This window comes from Pseudonaja textilis, chromosome 7 (assembly GCF_049901715.1).
Source record: "Pseudonaja textilis isolate UNSWEBS1 chromosome 7, rPseTex1.2, whole genome shotgun sequence".
Taxonomy (NCBI): domain Eukaryota; kingdom Metazoa; phylum Chordata; class Lepidosauria; order Squamata; family Elapidae; genus Pseudonaja; species Pseudonaja textilis.
This window is the reverse complement of record NC_141996.1, coordinates 31190819-31198054: the sequence shown is the minus strand read 5'-3', so window position 1 is coordinate 31198054 and position 7236 is coordinate 31190819. Positions and strand designations below refer to the sequence as shown.

Sequence of the window (7236 nt, the reverse complement as noted above, 5' to 3'; positions counted from 1 at the left end):
TAACTAACTAAAGTTTTTCTATAATAAAAACCTTTTGACAATGGAACTCAATACCTAAGAAAGTTTCCTTTTTCTGGTTGTTGTCAGGCAATGCTGTAGCTATTTCTGCAGAAAGTAGGGGATAATATGCAAGGCCCTAATTGTTTCTTTCAGTTTCATGATAATCCAGTCATATATTCACTTATCCTATTTAGACTCCACATCATTGCAATATTAGCAATTCCTTTAATACGTTATTTCTTTCATTTCTGTTCGCATTTTATTTTCGATAGTAAGCAAACCTGGGCTTTGTGTTTTGCTTTTATTTATTTAATTAATTAAGTTACTCCTAAGTGACTATGCAGAGCATATATCATAGAGCATAGCAACAAATCAATAATATGTTAAACAATAAAAAGTAAATATATATGTTACCAAGTAGAATTGTTGCCATGGATGTGTTAGCACAGTTAATAAATAAGGCCTTTAATATACTCAGGGGCTCAGGCCTGTGAGGTGGTTGAGCTGAGAGAGAGAATGACTTACCCAAAGTCAACCAGCTGACTTTCATGGCTAAGGTAAGACTTAAACTCCAGGTTGCTTGCTTTCTAGCCTGATGTCTTAACCACTAGAAAAAAAACTGGTTCTCTAATATAGATAATTTTGAATTGGAAATCAAAATAAATTGACAAGTAGAGTTCATGTAAATCCATCAATTGTCATACCAAATTCTTAAATTAGAACTTGCTGCTAATAAATCCAGTAATTCTTATTTTTTTAGCAACATCAAAGAATATGACATGTTCTGTCTCTATGAGACAGAACATCAAAAATATGACATGTTCTGTCTCTATTTTTCATACTATTCATTTTGTTCCTGAACTTTCCATAATTGTTAATGGGGGGAAATACATCACCTGGTAAGATATATATGGAATTAATATTATCAAGCTGAATGTTGCCTGTGGATCTATTAATGAGTTTGTCATTGAAATGTCACTCATAAAAATACTAATGTCTTTCAGTACCAATATATATTGTATACATTTTTCTACCTCAAATAGAAAGATGCTTAAGTTTTTATTTCATAAAAAAATAATTGCCTGTTCATAAAAGTGGACTGATAAAATAAAGGTTGAGCTGTTTTAGTTATAGTATTAAGTATCTGTATTCTGAACAAGAGCTGCAATGAATTCTGTTGCTCTCTAGCTTAATACTTAAGTAATTAATTATGGATCAGTTGGCATCATGGGTTTTGGATCAGAAATCAGATATTTCAACTGTAACATCAGGAACTTGAGTTTCCATAATCTGTTCCAGTATTTTATTTAAGACTGTTCATGACTACCAAAATAATTAAAACACAAAAATGTGATTTTAAAATGATGTTCTTTCTTGACATTTTGGTCTAATAGTGACTATTAAAATTAATATTTTGAAATACATTGAATAAACTAACTTTGGGACAATTCATTAATCCATATGGTATTACTGTGTATTCAAACTTGCCATACCTAATGTCAAAACAATTAACTATTCATTAGAATGCAGTATTGCAGGCTAACTCTGCCCACTGCCAGGAGTTCAATCCTGACCTGCTCAAGGTTGACTCAGCCTTCCATCCTTCCAAGGTTAGTAAAATGAGGATCCAGATTGTTGGGGGCAATATGCTGACATTTGTAAACAGCTTACAGAGTGCTATAAAGCATGTGAAGCTGTATATAACTCTACATGCATATAGAGTTAATATAACTCTCTATTGCTATTATACTTCACAGATTTTAAATACCTCTCAAATCCTTTTTAATTCAATGTGCACTTTTGGAAGACATTACAGCAGGGCTGGGATGCTACTGATTCTGCCCGGCTCTATAGAACAAGTAGCTTTGAAGAGCAGCAGACACAGAACCGGTTCTATGTCTGCTGCTGTTTGGCCCACCCACCCGCCTGGGCTCTTACCTGTCTTTTATTTCCTGCTTTTTCAACTTCAGCTGCTTTGCGTGGCACAGCTGAGCTTGAAAAAGCAGTAAAAATGTGGTTTTTGAAACGCTTTGTACTTGCGTGTAATGTTCATCAGCTGTCCAAGTGGCACAGCTAAAGCTTTATTACATGCGTGCACAGCACGCATCTGGAAAGTGAAACATGAAGTGCTTATGGGCATGGAAAACATAATCACCGAACCAGTAGTAACACCGGTTGAATCCCACCCCTGCATTACAGATCTCAAATAAGAAGCAGTAATGATCTCTAATGGTTGCAGAGTTAATACCTTGGCAATGTCAATGGGCCTCAAAGAAAAAAATGATAGATGATAGATAGATAGATAGATAGATAGATAGATAGATAGATAGATAGATAGATATAGACACACAAACACACACACATGCATATGTATGGTATTAGGTTTCTTCAGGTATTTTCCCACATCTTAATATTTATGCTTTTATTATAGCGACGTTTCGGCAGAATCTCATCTGTCATCCTCAGGCTTGTGTATTGGGTTCTTTGTATTCTGGTGTGTCAGGCTTAGCAGCTGTTTTTTGTTTGAACTTGGTGCTGGCATTCTGCTTTATTTGAATGGTTTTTTTCCTCATCTTGATTGGCTGGGAATCTAGATCTGTTTTTATTGGTCTTCGAGTTAAGACATGGGAAAATATCCGAAGAAACCTAAATACCATATAAATAAATATGCGTGAAAACATAAGATAAAACACACACACACACACACACACACACACACACACATATATATTATTCAGCTTTGTTCGGGTATTTTCCCACGTCATTATAGTTGTGCTTTTAAAGTTGTAGCAATGTTTTGGCAGAGTCTCATCTGCCATCATCAGGCTTCTGTATAGTGTTTGTCAATATGTGTGTGTGTGTGTGTGTGTGTGTGTGTGTGTGTGTGTGTGTTTTCTGAGATTCTCACGGGTATTTGTATGTGGATCTTTGGTTATTTGGTTTTCTCCCGTGTAAAATTGGAAGTATCTAGGCAACGTTTCAATGAAGTCTCATTCATCATCTTCAGGCTTGTGTCTCCAGCTCTGTGCTTCTCAGAGTAATGTGAGCTTGCAGCGGCTTCTTCCTTTTAACTAGTGGAGGTGTGACTTGATTGGGTGGGGGCTTGGCTGTGTTCTGATTGCATTTACATCTGGTGGATCTTGAACTGTATTCCATAACCCTTCTCTACGCAGAAGTAGACTGCACTTCATAGACCAGAAAACATAGTTTGTTCCATCCAACCGGGTTATCAGTGATAGAGTTGTTGATGGGTCTTGTGCCATCTTTACCAGGACAGTAACCCAAGATTAAACAATAGACAGCTGTCTGTATATGGTACTGTGTATTCACACTAACTCTCAGTTATCTGAGTCTGGACCCATAATCAGTGTTGAAGTATTCCCCGTTAGGAGAATGAGTGCACTAAGGGAAACATAATGAGAATGGTGATGAATAACACACAACCAGCACACAGATACACTGAATAGTAAAATGTAAATTTAACTTCCTGTAAACAGGTAAACAAGGTCCAACAAACAGTCCAAATCACATGCAGTTAAAGCAGTTAGTATTCAGAATAATCAGTCCAAGGATAATCCAAAACTGAAGTCCTTTTCTTTACCAGTATCATAAACAAAGTTCAGTAAACGGAGTTTGTGAAAAGTTGTAAGACTCACAGCAATTCAAGCAGAATGATGATCAGGCAAAAGGCAAAAGGCAAACAAAGGAAATGCAAAAAAAGAACAAACCAGGTTTCTGGTTCCGTCTTATGGCCGTTGGACGAACCTCAGTCAATTGTTATTACAACATTCTCTTGAAGATACAACAGTATTAAATGACTATCCAACCCAACTGCTAGGTGACTGTCATTCCTAACAGGATCCAGTCTGGTCAGTAACCAGGACCAGAGGTTTCATTTTCCAATCTTTTGGACTTGTGCTGGAACCCATTCTCAGGGAACTTCTCTTTGGCAGAGTGGGTTCTTTGGGCTATTCTGTATGTGGTATTTAAGTGGTGCCTGTTGTGTGTGGCTTTTAAGATATAGATTGCGATGTTGGAAGGGACATTGCAGGTCTTCCAGTCCAATCCCCTGCTCAGGCAGGAGACTTTATACCATTCTAGACAAATAGATTGCTAAATTAACTTTAGCCCCAGGAACAAGCCAGGTTTTAATATTTCTGGAATCCTGGAAGAGAGGACATTGTTCTTGTCTTTGGGAAAATTCTGTTCCAGATGATGGGGGCATGGGAGCATGCTTCCTTGGTCCTGTGAAAAGACAGTGCATAAGATTGGGAACAAAGAGCATATACATTGTGCTAGAATGCACTGGTCAACAGAAATAGTTAGAGACAAGTACTTGCTTAGCAGAGATGGTATTTGGCAGGTTCTGAGCAGTCCTGGAGAACCAGTAGTGGAAATTTTGAGTAGTTCATAGAACCAGCAAATACTACCTCTGATTGGCCCTGCCCCATCTATTCTCTGCCTCCTGAGTCCAGCTGATTGGCTGAGTCTTCTTTTGTTGCTGGAGCTGGAAAGCAGGTTAGTGGGTTGGAGAGGGAATGGTATTTTGCAGTAACCTTCCCCCAGGAGTGGAGTGGGAAAGGAGATTTTACAGTATCATTCCCCTGCCATGCCCACCAAGCCAGGCCCACTAAGCCATGCCCACCAAGCCACACCGACAGAACCAGTAGTAAAAAAAATTTGAATCCCACCACTGTTACTTAGATATCCAGCCTTTTGATGTACAGGATTTTATATATAGTAATGAGCACCTTGAATTAAACTCAAAAGTTAACTGTCAATTTGGCAACTCCATATTAGTGGTGACACAAGGTCTTATCAGAAGGTGCCCATTATTGCTTATACTGCCACATATTGAACCTGCTGGAGCTTTGGAGTGTTCTTCAAGGGAATTCACATATAGAGAATTTTGCAATTATCCAGTTGTGAAATGATCAGGGCAAGTTTCCAAGAGTCTTAGGAGATATTATTTGAAGCCTCATCCAAATGCATAAATAAAATACAATACACTCTTAAACTTTCTCAAAATAAATATAAATTGACCTCAGGTAAATGACTATCCAGTTTCTAGAACTTTCTATAGTATCTGATTGACCAAGTATGACTTTGGAGACATTCAGATGAACTGCTTTTATTATTATTCTGATGCTCTCTGTCTTTCTTTGGATTGAATCCTGCTATATTGTTTTGTTCTTCACATTCATTTTCTAAAATCTCATTTTCAACATTTTCTTTATTGAATGTTGAAATTACGGAAGCCTGACATTTACTCTGCGGTGAAAGTCTTTCCAGGCTATACTGATCTCAGTTATAATGTTTAATATTTGTCTGAATAACTTCAATTTCCTCATGGAAAAAAACAGTGCAATTGCTATCAGCTCAGCTCATATTCTGTAGTCACTCTATGACATCTGTCATCCATCAATTTCTTGAGTGTGCAAATTCATATCTTAAATCACTGCAGAATCTCAATATTGTTTACATTTCAACATATATATAAAAGTAAATTTATGTAAATGTAATTAATAAAGTAACTTGAAAATAATTTAAATTTAAAAGTATACAATAAACTTTCAGAATAGGTTGTAAATTCTGTAAACACAATTTTAACACATTGGAAGAGCATCAGATTGGGAAAGGCTTCACAAATAGGATTAATCAAATATACATAAACTCATATTTCAGTCAAAGTGACAGTGTACAGCAAAGTTTCTCTGGTGAATACTAAATGTTCCCAACATTTTACAAAGATATTTAAAAAGGGCCTACATAGTGCAAATAAACAGATTTGTAAACATTTATTTCATGTTCCACTGGAACATGGAAAAATTTATGGAACCGTAGTGGCATGCTACCAACCATGTTAACTTTATAGTCATACGAAGAATAAGAATTCAAAAATCAATTTACTCTTTCTGTACAAAATAATAACTCAGTGATTGCCAGTTAATCATGCATTTTTCATGCTCTTGAGTAGTGTATAAATGTAATGCGGATAGTTTTTTATAGGTAGATGAGATAGAGTATGAAAACATTTTATTTTCAGATAATATTATATACAGAGATATTCAGAATCTAAGGGCATAATAGCATAGGATTCAGCATTAGCCCTTAGGTTCTTATATAATACCTTATAAGAAAACCTATTTGATGGACCCAATGTGTGAAAAGTTAATCTAATTTCAGAAGAAACCAGGATGAATAAACATATTCATTATTACCTCTGCCCTGTGGGATTCTTGCCTAGCCTTAAAACTACTAGAAGAACTTAAATGTAGCATTAGGAGTAACTCTAAGATAAGAATTGGAATTTCTGTAAATTTCAGCTTCTCTTGAAATCTGATTTTGTGAATTAGTCAATTTAATTTAAAAATGTATTTTCCCTATTATCTGAAATCTTTATAAAGGTTCAAACTGAAAGGTGTAAGTTTTTTTGTGCAAATTTCTTCAAAGATATATAACTTGTTAGGAATTTTTCCATATGCACAACACATTTCATACATTTTATGCTTTTAATCTGTAGTGGTAAACTATATTACAAACCTTAACTGACAGCCAGTATGATTGTTCTGTGCCAGTCTACACATGCCCACACACAAGCAAGGTTTAATATATTTATTCCACATCATCTAGCCCAGCAGTCGCCAACCAGTGGGCTGTAGCCCACTGGTGGGCCATGAGAAAATTTTGGTGGGCTGCAGAGAAATCTCACCCGCAGAGCACCCCCCAAAAGCAATTAATCCAGGCTGTGCAGAAACACAAGGCTGTGCTGTCCACATGGCCCACGGGAACTCACTCCTTACCCAGTAAACTTGCCTGCTAAATTGCTATTTTTCCTTTTTCCAACCATCATCTCTTCCGCTGTGCTGGGAGATTTAGATTAGCTAGGAAGCAGGAAATGGTTGAATTTCTTGCTTTCTAGCTAATCTTTAGATCTTTGGCTCAGCACAGCCAAACCTCCCTTAGGACTGAAGGTTTGCTTCCAAGCAAATTCAGTGCAGACTCATGGCAAGCAAATTTGAGAGACTGAGCTAGCTGATGGCAGATAGAGAGATCACTGAATGATTCTGTGAGCAACTCAATCTGCCTGCTTTGCCTGATTTTGGGTAAAAGTTGCTCTTTTTTATAAAAAATTCAATATTTATATACATATTTATATACATATATACATATTTATAATATTTACATACAAGCCATGCCCAGCCAGTCACATGACCACCAAGCCACACCCACAAA

General features: G+C 36.5%; 1 long non-coding RNA gene across 2 annotated transcripts in view; it reads left to right on the top strand.

Moving 5' to 3' along the window:
- Positions 1-451: 451 nt before the first annotated feature.
- The window catches only part of LOC148125292 (uncharacterized), a 33971-nt gene continuing 27186 nt past the window's right edge, over positions 452-7236 (top strand). For both annotated transcript variants that reach the window (XR_015744413.1, XR_015744412.1), the window contains exon 1: positions 452-557. This is a non-coding gene — a long non-coding RNA (uncharacterized LOC148125292). The remainder of the gene's footprint in view (positions 558-7236) is intronic.